We start from the raw sequence: 14456 nt of genomic DNA, 5'->3' as shown, positions 1-14456 counted from the left end.
AGTAGAGTGGGCTGACAGTACTGTATAGTAGAGGGATGAGTGGGCTGACAGTACTGTATAGTAGAGGGATGAGTGGGCTGACAGTACTGTATAGTAGAGTGGGCTGACAGTACTGTATAGTAGAGTGGGCTGACAGTACTGTATAGTAGAGTGGGCTGACAGTACTGTATAGTAGAGTGATGAGTGTGCTGACAGTACTGTATAGTAGAGGGATGAGTGGGCTGACAGTACTGTATAGTAGAGTGTGCTGACAGTACTGTATAGTAGAGGGATGAGTGGGCTGACAGCACTGTATAGTAGAGTGGGCTGACAGTACTGTATAGTAGAGGGATGAGTGGGCTGACAGTACTGTATAGTAGAGGGATGAGTGGGCTGACAGTACTGTATAGTAGAGGGATGAGTGGGCTGACGGTACTGTATAGTAGAGTGGGCTGACAGTACTGTATAGTAGAGTGGGTTGACAGTACTGTATAGTAGAGGGATGAGTGGGCTGACAGTACTGTATAGTAGAGGGATGAGTGGGCTGACAGTAATGTATAGTAGAGTGGGCTGACAGTACTGTATAGTAGAGTGGGCTGACAGTACTGTATAGTAGAGTGGGCTGACAGTACTGTATAGTAGAGTGGGCTGACAGTACTGTATAGTAGAGTGGGCTGACAGTACTGTATAGTAGAGGGATGAGTGGGCTGACAGTACTGTATAGTAGAGGGATGAGTGGGCTGACAGTACTGTATAATAGAGGGATGAGTGGGCTGACAGTACTGTATAGTAGAGTGGGCTGACAGTACTGTATAGTAGAGTGGGCTGACAGTACTGTATAGTAGAGTGGGCTGACAGTACTGTATAGTAGAGTGGGCTGACAGTACTGTATAGTAGAGTGGGCTGACAGTACTGTATAGTAGAGGCATGAGTGGGCTGACAGTACTGTATAGTAGAGGGATGAGTGGGCTGACAGTACTGTATAGTAGAGTGGGCTGACAGTACTGTATAGTAGAGGGATGAGTTGGCTGACAGTACTGTATAGTAGAGGGATGAGTGGGCTGACAGTACTGTATAGTAGAGTGGGCTGACAGTACTGTATAGTAGAGTGGGCTGACAGTACTGTATAGTAGAGTGGGCTGACAGTACTGTATAGTAGAGTGGGCTGACAGTACTGTATAGTAGAGTGTGCTGACAGTACTGTATAGTAGAGTGGGCTGACAGTACTGTATAGTAGAGGGATGAGTGGGCTGACAGTACTGTATAGTAGAGTGGGCTGACAGTACTGTATAGTAGAGTGGGCTGACAGTACTGTATAGTAGAGGGATGAGTGGGCTGACAGTACTGTATATTAGAGTGGGCTGACAGTACTGTATATTAGAGTGGGCTGACAGTACTGTATAGTAGAGTGATGAGTGGGCTGACAGTACTGTATAGTAGAGTGATGAGTGGGCTGACAGTACTGTATAGTAGAGTGGGCTGACAGTACTGTATAGTAGAGTGGGCTGACAGTACTGTATAGTAGAGTGGGCTGACAGTACTGTATAGTAGAGTGGGCTGACAGTACTGTATAGTAGAGGGATGAGTGGGCTGACAGTACTGTATATTAGAGTGGGCTGACAGTACTGTATATTAGAGTGGGCTGACAGTACTGTATAGTAGAGTGATGAGTGGGCTGACAGTACTGTATAGTAGAGTGATGAGTGGGCTGACAGTACTGTATAGTAGAGTGGGCTGACAGTACTGTATAGTAGAGTGGGCTGACAGTACTGTATAGTAGAGTGGGCTGACAGTACTGTATAGTAGAGTGGGCTGACAGTACTGTATAGTAGAGGGATGAGTGGGCTGACAGTACTGTATAGTAGAGTGGGCTGACAGTACTGTATAGTAGAGGGATGAGTGGGCTGACAGTACTGTATAGTAGAGGGATGAGTGGGCTGACAGTACTATATAGTAGAGTGGGCTGACAGTACTGTATAGTAGAGTGGGCTGACAGTACTGTATAGTAGAGTGATGAGTGGGCTGACAGTACTGTATAGTAGAGTGGGCTGACAGTACTGTATAGTAGAGTGGGCTGACAGTACTGTATAGTAGAGTGGGCTGACAGTACTGTATAGTAGAGGGATGAGTGGGCTGACAGTACTGTATAGAGAGGGATGAGTGGGCTGACAGTACTGTATAGTAGAGGGATGAGTGGGCTGACAGTACTGTATAGTAGAGTGGGCTGACAGTACTGTATAGTAGAGTGAGCTGACAGGACTGTATAGTAGAGGGATGAGTGGGCTGACAGTACTGTATAGCAGAGGGATGAGTGGGCTGACAGTAATGTATAGTAGAGTGGGCTGACAGTACTGTATAGTAGAGTGGGCTGACAGTACTGTATAATAGAGTGGGCTGACAGTACTGTATAGTAGAGTGGGCTGACAGTACTGTATAGTAGAGGGATGAGTGAGCTGACAGTACTGTATAGTAGAGTGGGCTGACAGTACTGTATAGTAGAGTGGGCTGACAGTACTGTATAGTAGAGGGATGAGTGGGCTGACAGTACTGTATAGTAGAGGGATGAGTGGGCTGACAGTACTGTATAGTAGAGTGGGCTGACAGTACTGTATAATAGAGTGGGCTGACAGTACTCTATAGTAGAGTGGGCTGACAGTACTGTATAGTAGAGGGATGAGTGGGCTGACAGTACTGTATAGTAGAGGGATGAGTGGGCTGACAGTACTGTATAGTAGAGTGGGCTGACAGTACTGTATAGTAGAGTGGGCTGACACTACTGTATAGTAGAGTGGGCTGACAGTACTGTATAGTAGAGTGATGAGTGTGCTGACAGTACTGTATAGTAGAGGGATGAGTGGGCTGACAGTACTGTATAGTAGAGTGTGCTGACAGTACTGTATAGTAGAGGGATGAGTGGGCTGACAGCACTGTATAGTAGAGTGGGCTGTGTCGTGGAAAATCACTTCAAATATAACTCTTACAAGAACTTTTGTAAAACTCAAATAAATGTTTTTATTACAATTGTATTGCAATTTGGAATGTCCGCGGAACACCCCCTCCTCCGAAGTCCAGTCCTTTATATTTATACCCATATAATATTATGCTCATCCCCGATGAAGTCATTCACCACCATCTGCTTTCAATCAGTTTATCATGGTGGCCAGACCCTCTATCCCAGTGTCTCAACTTTCTTTAAGCCTATGTGTCTAACATGTATGTACATAATGGACTGGTCAGACTATATGTCTAGTGGGTCTAAGTGCCCTAAACACATATTTCTCTGACATGTGTATCTCTTTAAAGAATCAGCAGACTATGTGTCTAGTGTCCAACTTCTTTAAGCGCCTATCTTTCTGACATGTGTGTACATAATGGACTGGTCAGACTATATGTCTAGTGGGTCTAAGTGCCCAGGAACTGACATGTCTAGTCAGTCTGTCAGCACAATGGAGAAAATACAAGAGCCAGAACGTCCCTTAGGAAATTTCCATTACCACAGTCTCATAATCAATGTAAACATGTAGTCCATTACTTTAATGTTCAGCTGTCCTATGTCTCCATATTTTTATCCATGTGTCTTATTTTATTACTACACTACCACAATCCCCACTCTGGGGCTATTTAGCCACATAAATGATACAAATAAGACTTTGGGATAGTAAATGAGAATACCTATAATAATCAAGAAAATACAAAAAATAAAAACAAAGTGAAGCATATAAACCAACTAGACCAAACATCTCCAATGTGAAATAGGAGTAAAAGATCCAATCAGAAACATTAAAGAAAACCTAACTAGACCAAACATCTCTAATTTTCATAAGAGTAAAAGATCTAATTAGAAACATTAAAATTAGAAAGATAAAATATGACATATTTGATGAAGCATGAGCGTGTAGGTACTTAGCCTTGCCTGAGTTTATCTCAGTTATGTGAAAATTAAAAATTTAAACAATCCAATGAGTATAATAATAAATGAATAATCAAAAAAAAATCAAAGACCTACATGCAGTTACAAAAGAAAATTGACACAACATCATTCTAAATTTAAGCATTTCAACATGATCCTCCCTCGCAGACACCTCTCTAATAAAGTGATATCAAATGATATCAACCTTTGTTTAGAAGATTAAGGACATGGTCCATAGACACTTGTAACCGGAATACCCTCTGTTACCTAACATGTTTTTGAAATTAACCTAGTTTTTAGAAGGCATAACTAGCTTTAATTAAAGAAAACCATATATATATTCATTGATATATATATCTAAAAATTCAACCGAACATACAAAAACACAAGGCCTTAAACAAACATAGATATACTAAAATCCCTACATAGGAGCACAATCCTCATCCTGACAGATTCTACAATCACCTCTTTGACATTTTGCGCAAAACACGGGGTCTCCGTGATGGTCATGGCCTTCCACATTAAATTTTGTGCACCACTTGCACTTACGGCGCAAATGACACTCTTTGTGGACATGTACCAGTAGACATTCGTCTGAATTTGGGAATACAGCATATACAGGTAGACCATCCTTACTGAAATCATGGCAAGCATAACCACCTCCCGGCATCACTCCATAGAGACAGTTTGGATTGCCAAAGGGGCAGTCCAGAGGTCCACCAACCGCATTACATGGCTTTCCATATCTATTAGTATAATGACCTGGGCTTCCAGGTACAGGATTAATTACCACAGGAGGGTCAGCACTCCTTACAGACATCTGTTTGACTGTTGTCTGGACCACAAGTGATTTTACCAAGGGTAAAACACAACAAAATACAATACCCAGAGCCAATAACCCTCCTCCCAGCATAATAGCCATTTTAGCAAACATAGCTCCCCACTTTCCTAATGCTAGATCCAACCAATCCCAAACATGAGAGTCAAACCCAGCATTTGCCTTAACCTCTGCTCGTAAACCTTTAAGTTTAGCCATAGCAATTGCGAAGGATCCATTAGGCGCAGTGTTATTGGGAATAAAAGTGCAACAATCATCTCCAAACATAACACAAACTCCACCTTTCTCTGCTAATAGCCAATTAAGAGCCTGTCTGTTTTGCCAAGTCATTTTACTGGTAGCCTGTACCTGTTCCCCCAACGCTGTTAGAGCCGAGTCGGTATAGTTAATGAATCTCTGTTGGTTATAGTAAATATAATTAATCCACTCTAAATTCTTATTAGGTGTTATCCACAAAAAGATTGATTCAAATCCTGATTTAATCTCATCTCTTGCTTTGTACTCATTAGGAACACCTCTAGGTTGACCTATTGCATCCAAATAGACCTTGGGGTCAGACTTATATTCTCTTTTTACTCTATTTTTAGTATTTAGTTGCCTAGCATCACTAGGATCCCATTCAGTGATAGTTATCTGTTGAATCAACCTAACTCTTGCACAGAGGCCTGTCCATCCCTTTGGCAATGTTGCCCTTAATCTATTCCCCCCACATATCCAGAAGAAATCTGCAACTACCTTGGTCTGTTCTTCATACGGTGCAATTAAGGGTAGTGCTAGAGTTTGATTTTGACAACTATCATGAATGACTACTTTTCCCACCCAACTTCCAGCTGCTTGATAAGTAGCCCTTCTTGGAGTGTCTGCATTCCATGTGGTATCCGTAGTTAAGTGCCATGTGATCTCACACTCACCTTTAAACTTCCCTATCCCATTCTGTCCTTTTGTGCTGTTAAAACATTCATATGTTTGTTGATAATCTATCCGATATTTATGTGGGACCTCTAGCTTCTGTACTTCCATTCTTATATCCAATTCTTTACACCACTTACCCCAACCAGTTTGATTGTAATACTGATGATAATATGGATTACCCAAATATGACAAACATTCAGCTGGGCAATAAGGCCTTTCTGGTCTACTCAAATGACAAAAGTTCTTATTAAAATCAGCACAATCCTTGTAATCATAAGGATTTGGTACCACCACTAATTCTGTCAGCGGAGAGGGTGCACATAGTAAGCAATTTGTCAATTTTAATTTCATTGCTGTATATTGAGCCCATTCATACCATTCATTTCCTACTAATTTCTTCAATGATTTGTCCTTGTATAGTTCTGAAGTTAAAGCATCAGTTGAATTCACATTGTCCTTTTCTAGAGGCCGATTGTTAGTGTTTTTTAGAAAGTTCCAAATGTCAGTAAAAAACCCTTCTGGTTCTGATGCCTCAGGTTTCTTTGTGGGTACATTGGACTGTTTGTTAATGGCAATGGATGATACCTTGGTAGTAACTGCTGTAATCCTTGCAGCAGTTTCCACTGTTGTTGTCGTTTTAGTTATCACCGGCTCTTCCTGTTTAGGTATTGGCGTAGGACCAATTCTAATGACTGTGGTGCTACTCCCTTCGGTCCATCTGGTTCTTGTTATTTCAACTATTAATTCTTCACCTTCAACTGGTTCAATCTGATTCATGGTGAGCACCCACTCGTCTGCTTCTTTGGTTACTGTCAGGTCACATCCTTTTGGGTCCCAAATGACTTCTCCCTTTGTTTGGTGATGTGTCCATCCACAGAATGCAATCTCAGGTAGAGGCTTGATCCTTTTGATTGAGATTGTCTTCTGCTCTCCTATTTCAGTTATGAGTTGAGGTGGAACAGAGATTCTAACCTGGTCAGTCCTTTTTAATTGTTCGGCTGATTCCTCTCTTCTTTTCCTGCTTCCACCATACTTCTTGATCATGTGTGAGTCTGTTATTTCTGTACTAGTATTCATTATCACTTTTGCTATGTCAATGTCTTTTTTCTGCCATTCTAACTTCAATTGTTTGTTAGGGGGACCCTTCAAGAGTTGAAAAGTCAATTGTGGGGAAATCCCCTTCCCTTTCTCGTGAGGCTTCTCTTCCTCTTTCTTCCCCTGAGGCTCCCTCCTCAGGCCGGACTGGGCTTTCATCTGGAAGGGTATCAATTTCAGGGAAGAGATGTTCCCATTCTGCAGGTGGTACTTCGGGATCCCACTGTGGAGGGCTTCTGTCAAAGAGGTCTGCCACAGCAGGTATGTCATCAGGAGCAACAGGCATGTTACTCCCCCCCATTTCTGGGCTTTCTGACCATACCTGAGGAAGCTTTGGTTGTTTTTCCCTTTCCTGTTCAGACTTTTTTCCCCTGGTACTTCTTCTGAGAGCTTTAGTTGATGCACTCGTCGTATCTTGGCTTGTATCTGGTCTGCCATTTTCTTGACTCCTCCCTGGCGTTTCGATCGTTTCCTCTGCTCCTGCTCCCTCCGGGCTCCCGCCTGGTGTATCAGCATCCTCTGTGTTCTCATCTCTATGTGGTTGTATCCTTTTCTCTGTTGGGACTCGTGTGCAGTGGTTTAGATGGTACCACGTCTTGCTTCCTTTCACTTGGACTGCTGTTTTTGTGGCTGCGGCCACCTCGTAGGGTCCTTCTCTCCTCGGCTGATCCCACTTCCTTCGGAACACTCGAACGTAGACCAGATCCCCTGGTATCACTGGGAGAGGTCCCTCAGGTCCAGGCTCCGGCACCGTCTTTTTCTCCTGTGAATATATAACTTTGTGTATTTTGGTTAGGTACATCACATACGATTTTAATTCACTTTGCAATATATCCAAGGAGGGACCTTTATACAGTCCTCCTAACATTGGTATAGGCATGGGTCGACCCGTAAGCATTTCATGCGGCGATAGATGCGTGTTTCTGTTAGTTTCCATGCGGCAACTCATTAGTGCAAGCGGTAAAGCATCCACCCAATTAAGCCCTGTAGATCTACAAATCTTTGTTATCTTGTTTTTCAGAAAACCGTTAACTCTCTCAACCATCCCCTGCGATTGGGGATGATAAACACATCCCAGCCTTTGTTTCATCCTTAGCTGCTGTATTATTGTTTTTACAACTTTTTGTATAAACGCTGAACCATTGTCTGAGCTAATTTCGGACGGAATCCCGAATCTGGGAATTACTTCTGTTGATAAGAATTTTATCACTGTTCCTGACCCCTGATCCACCGATGGTACTGCTTCTACCCATCTGCTGAACCTGTCTATGATAACTAACATGTACCTTTTACCCCGTATAGGTTTTATCATGTCTACATAGTCCATCACAATATGTCTAAACGGGCCTTCTGGAACCGGTATGTGACCTATAGGCGTAGCTATACCTTTACGTATGTTGTTTTTTGCACATATTTCACATTTTGACAAAATCTCATCTACTGTTGCCTGTAGATATGGTGACCAAAAACCTTGTTGTTTGATTTTTCTTATCACCTCCCCCCTTGCACAATGATCAATATCATGTGCATCATTAATAAGTAGCGTCAGTAGAGTGGTGGTGGCTAATATGGCACCATCATGTGTTCTCCATATCCCATGTCTATCTACAGAGGCCCCCCTCTGTAGCCAGGTACTTTGTTCAGTAATTCCAGCACGAGCCTGAATTTGAATTAGCTCAGTAGGAGATGTAATAGGTGCAATAGCAACCATGTCCATTAATGGTGCAATGAGAATTGGGACAATGCATTTGGATGCTTTCTTGGCAGCTTCATCTGCTGCATTATTGCCCCTAATTACAAAATCATTGCCTTTTCTGTGCGCTTGACACTTGATTATTGCTAGTTTCCGAGGATACATTAATGCTGTCATTAATTTAACAATTTGTGCATGATGTTGGATGGGAGTTCCATCACTCTTTTGAAATCCTCTCTGTTTCCAGACTGCACCAAACAAATGGCATACGCCGTGTGCGTAAGCGGAATCAGTATAGATATTAACTGTTTTACCTCTACCCAGCCCACATGCTGCAGTCAGAGCCTGCAATTCAGCTAGCTGGGCAGAGCAAGGCTGAGGACAATGCTCTAATATTTCCTCAGTGAAAGCTTTCCCCTTTTGCTTAACTACCGCAAACCCTGCATGATTACCCATATAATCTTTAAAACAAGAACCATCTACAAAGTAACTTTCCAGGTCATATCCCTCTTGACCTATTAATGGAATTGATTCTAAGTCTGGACGTAGTTTGGTAAATGTTAAAGCCTCGGCTACACAATCATGTGCTTCTCCTTCAAAATCAAATGGAATCCTTTCTGCTGGATTCACAGTGTTACATCTTTTAATGAGAACGTCTGGATACGTGAGTAAGCTCATATAATCCATCGTCCTTGCATTAGTTAACACAAATTTACCCTGTTCTATCAACTCCACTATTTTATGATGGGTGCTGATAATTACCGGATACCCCATGGTTATAGTTGATGCTTTGTCATATGCATAATGCAATGCAGCTAATCCCTGATAACACGGTGGGTATCCCTGAGCTACCGGATCTAATTTAGAGCTATAATAGGCAATAGGTTGTTTCTTCCTACCACTACAAGTTTCTTGCATAAGAACAGCTGCTGCATAATTGTTGCACCTGTTTGAGACGTATAACAAGAATGGTTTAGTGTAATCTGGGGTGGCTAGAGCTGGTGCTGTTTGCATTTCTGTTTTAAGTGTTTCAAATGCAACCAACGCATCAGTGTTCCAATCTAGTCTTGCTCTTAGATTAAGCTGTCCAGCTTCTTTCATTATTTCTCTCAGAGGAGCTGTTTTAACTACATACTCTTCTATCCAATCAGAACTAAATCCTGTCATTCCCAAAAAGGTCATCATTTGGGCTACTGTTTGTGGTAACGGTGCTTTGCTAATACCCTCTAGCTGTCCAGGAGCTATTGCCTTAGTTCCATGAGCTATTGTTCTGCCTAAGTACTCAACCTGTGGTTGACAGTACTGTAGTTTTGTTTTAGAGACTTTGTGTCCCCCCTCAGCTAGTCGCCGCAGTACTTTTAGTGAGTCAGAGTGACATTGCTCCAAAGTTGAAGCACAGATCAACAGGTCATCCACATATTGGATCAATGTACCATCTAACATTAATTCCTCCAGGTCTGCTCTCAATATCTGATTGAAAAAATGCGGACTATCCTTAAAACCCTGTGGGGTCCGAGTATAAGACAGAGTTTTGCCCCTATATCTAAATGCAAACAAATGTCTGCACTCCTCCGCCAGGGGTATACTAAAAAACGCTCCACATAGGTCAATAACCGTGAAGTATTTGGCCTCCGGGGGAACATTGGTCAGCAGTGTGTGAGGGTTTGGGACTTCAGCAGGACAATCCTGCACTATATCGTTAACAGCTCTTAAGTCATGGACCAGTCTCCATTTTTTACCATCGGCTTTAAGAACAGGTAGCAAGGGTGTATTGCAACCACTGGGCATCTCTATCAATACTCCTGCCCTGAGCAGTCCTTCTATTGTCAATCTTATTCCTTCTTCAGCCTCAGGCTTCATAGGATACTGGGTTTTCCATGGAAGTTTGGCATTAGGCTTTATTTTGACAGAAACGGGACTAGCAGATTTAACTAGTCCTACGTCTGTATCATGTTGCGACCATACCTCAGTTGGTATGGTTTTCTCCATCTCTGCTCTATGTTCACTGATTAATCCTATTCCTTCACCTAACACTACCTGCTGGCCTGCACTAACCTCTACCTCCCTTGGATCACCTATCAACATAGTAGTGGTAACTATTTTGATGAATGATTTATCTTTTGAATGAAAGATTAGTGGATTGTCAGTTTTATCCCACTTCTCTTTCCCAACTTCCTTCATCATTGATCCTAGATCTTTAGATGTATAACCCTGATTTACCAGTAATGTAATGTGAGGGACAGAGTCAGAGACATTGAACCATTTCTGCACAAATTCAGACCCGTCTCCATCCATCACATCCATTGCGGCTCCCTGCTTTCCAATAACTATAATTTGAGACATTATTGGTGCTTTCCTTCCATATGCCCCCATAACCCAAAGTTGTTCAAGCAATGGGTCCTGATGTGGGTCAAATTGCATTGTGCAATGATACTCAGATTTAGCTCTAACTGCTTTAGGTATTTGGGCCTGGATGAATTTACCCCATTTCCTGACAGTTCTATCTACATCTACTTCAATGCCTCCTAGCCAATATACATTAGCTGTTCCTTCTGTACCCATCACCGGTAATTGTAATCCTGTTTTTTCAATTATTACTCCATCAGGAGAACATTTAATTTGTAGGCCCATCTTGCATAGTGCGTCTCTTCCTAATAGATTAACTGGTGTTTGATCTGACACTAAAATTGGAATTGTGACTGATTTACCATCAGTCGTTAGCCGAACTGGAGCGGTCATTGGAATTAACTGCGTATTTCCCGAGAATCCTATTGTTTTGGCATATTTACCAGACATGGGGAGATGAGAGGCATAATTTGGACTCACACATGTGTAAGTAGCTCCAGTATCTATCATCATGGGTGTACCTCTGTTTTCTATTTGAACCTGCAGTATAGGTTCTTGATCAGCCCTTGTTGTTATTATTGGAAACTGACCCTCCCCTTTGGGATTCCCTGGGCATCCCTAGTTTTGTTGATTAGGCCCTGACCATGTGTTCACAGGACCTGAAGGTTGGCTAGGGTTGCCCCGCCAGTCGTTATTTTGATTCCAACTATTCTGATTTTGTTGGAAGTTTGGGGCATTATTCGTCGGTGGCGATCTACTATTTCTATTTCCCTCAGTCCGATTCTGCCATGGGCGTGTAGGGCACTCTCGCCTGTTGTGTCCTGTTTTCCTACATCCCCAACAGGTGCCAGGTGGCCCTCGAGAGTCTACAGATCCCTTGCCTTTATCAAATTGTACAGTTTTCTGTTGTTTTTTCCCCCCATTCCAAATCGGGGGCTGTGTGTACACATTTACTACTGGCGGTGCAGTTGACACTTGGGCCTGCCCAGGGCCGAACAGCTGTGGCTCTCCTGGGGAATCAGCAGCCATTGTTCCCATCTTTGGCCCAGGGGTAGTGACGACAGCCTGGACTTTCTTCTTCCCTTTGTTGGTTAGTTCATCCAACTGCAGCTGGATCAGTTTTCTCTGAATGTCTTTTCCTTGATCCATCTGTCTCTGTTCATCTTTTCTGTGTTTCTCTACTGCATGGACCACGTAGTCACAGAATTCCCTGTAGGGTTTTGATGTGAGTCCCACCACATCCTCCAGCCTGCTCTTTACTGGCTGGGGCATGGCTTCTATTATTGAATTTCGGAACATAGTTGTCATTAGTTCATTGCCCTCAGGGTCTTGCTCTGTTTCCATCCTCCACCTTTTCAACTGTCCATGTAGGTAGGTAGCTGGGTTTTCTGTGGCTCCGATATCTTCACCTCTTAGTGCTTTGGGATCCACTTTTGTTGGATATGTTTCTCTTAAAGCACGCCAGATGGCTGGTCTGTATCTGTCGAACAGTAATCCATCATTTATCACTCCCCCACCTGCACCATCGATGCCACCGTCCTGCATGATCTCTCCCATAGTATGCATACTCGTCACCCTGGCCAGTAGTGCCCTTATGTCCCCCACCGCCAGCAATTTCCCCACTGTATGTTCTTCAAAGGTTCTGATCCATTTACCTGCCCCCTCATGTAAATCTGGTAGACGAACAACCAAACCTTCTAAATCCTGTGTAGCCCATGGCGTATAATGTCCCTGATCGCCTTTTATCAGAATCGGACATTGTTTTCCATAAAAGCCAGATTCTTTTCTTGACCCTTCTCTACGAGCCCTGGGGTAGTCTTCAGACAAATCATCAGTTATGTCCTTATTTGTGCTGCGGGCCCGAGCTTTTTCTTGTTTTTTTAGTCTTCTCTTACTTTCTTCTAGTTTTGACTTTAATAGTTCCAATTCCTTATCTATTTTTTGTCCAAGTAATTGACCCTCTTCTTCTAGTCCGTCCCTATAGTGTCTGTCACTATATTCCTCTTCTTCTTCCGATAACTCCTTATCTACTCTTGCTGTTTCTAATGCTGCCAGAGCCTTTCTTAAACCCCCATAACAATTAAAGCCATCTCCCTCAATCCTAGACTCTTTTGTAGTCTTTTTCTGGTCCTTTTCTGTTGAATAAGATGATGCACATGCTGCTTCAGACTCCTCCCTTTCTTCTCCTTCTGTTACTTCTATGTCGCCTTGTATATCCAAATGACCCTTTATCATTGGAAATTGTCCATTGAAATAAGGTGGGGGGTTAGACATCCATTCTTTTTTCTTTTTCATTGTTTTGTCATCTTTCTTCAGCATTTCTCTTGCCGTTTTCATGCTTTTCAACAAACCAGATCCTTCTTCTTTGAACATTTTCAGTATTTCATTCTCTCTTTCTCGTTTATTTCTTCTTTTTTGTTTCTTGTCATTTGGTTTGTGGTTCTTTATTAGTGTCTCCATTTCCTCACACACAGAGACATCCAATGTTCCCACCGCTGGCCATTTGGTACTTAGTTTTCTTGTGCGTTTTTCCCATTTCATTGAAGTTTTTATTATTTCTTTTTTACTCAAGGGATGCCTTGCCCCTAAGATCTCTACTGGTGTTCTATTCATTTTATTATAGTTCTAATCAATTTTTATGATTTCTTTTTAATACCTTATCTTTACCTTTATTTATTTATATTGTTTATACTTTCTTACCTCTACTTCATGTTCCTTATTGGTTGATTCTATATTCAATTGATTAGTGAGTCAAGCCTCCCCTTTATATTCTGGCCACTCGATTTTGCACCCCTCTCTGCTCTTCAGGCTATTTTTAGACTGTAACTTCTGTAGACACAGAGTGATTTATGGCCTGTTTCACCGTACGTGAATTCTTTATGTCCTGGATTCCACTATTTATCTTAACCTACCTAGATTCGTTTTTAACTTTATAGTATACTTTCAATTTATCGGCGATTCTGTTTTCTCTTTTGTTACCCAATGTACTAACCGTATTTATAATATTCGGTTAACGCCTTTTTAAGTATTTTTATTTATTATTTGTTTTGACACCTTTTTTAGTATTCTACTATGATCGCTTATTACTTTGTCACATCTGTGTTTTTATCCTTGATTTACAACTTATTTTACTTCGACGTTTCTTAATTCAGCTCCCTCTATCTAAGTAGTTAGAGGCACCCTTCCTCAACCTTCTACTCTGTCACAGGAAGGCTGCGCGCTCCCTCTTCTGGACGTTTGCCTACACACACACAACCTGTCTTTCCTTATGTTCTGTCTACATAGATCCACTCATTCTCTTACAGTATTTTCATACATTCGTTTATTTTTCCATTCGTTCATTCAATCACTTTGTTTTCACCTAAAAACAACTTGCAGTCTGTCTTTATTGACTTAATCCCTTTCTTCAACATAAGCCTAGGCTAATTGGATTTCTACGATATGACGAGAGACTACTGTCTAATCGGATCAGCTTGTCTTCATATCCTACCCAAACCCCCAATACTGATCTTTTCTTCTTTCGTTCGAGTAGTATTGTGGCGTGACCTACTGAATTACAAAACCCTGTTAGCTAGACAGAGCGGTTTTTTATTCGCAGGATTTCTTTTGCATTTGAACGCCGCACAATCGGGCAAACGTTCTAAATATTCATCCGTACAGTCCTCCTTTCAGAGCGTTAACCA

Source organism: Salvelinus fontinalis, unplaced genomic scaffold (genome assembly GCF_029448725.1).
Source record: "Salvelinus fontinalis isolate EN_2023a unplaced genomic scaffold, ASM2944872v1 scaffold_0045, whole genome shotgun sequence".
NCBI lineage: Eukaryota > Metazoa > Chordata > Actinopteri > Salmoniformes > Salmonidae > Salvelinus > Salvelinus fontinalis.
Note: the sequence above shows the minus strand (reverse complement) of the source record.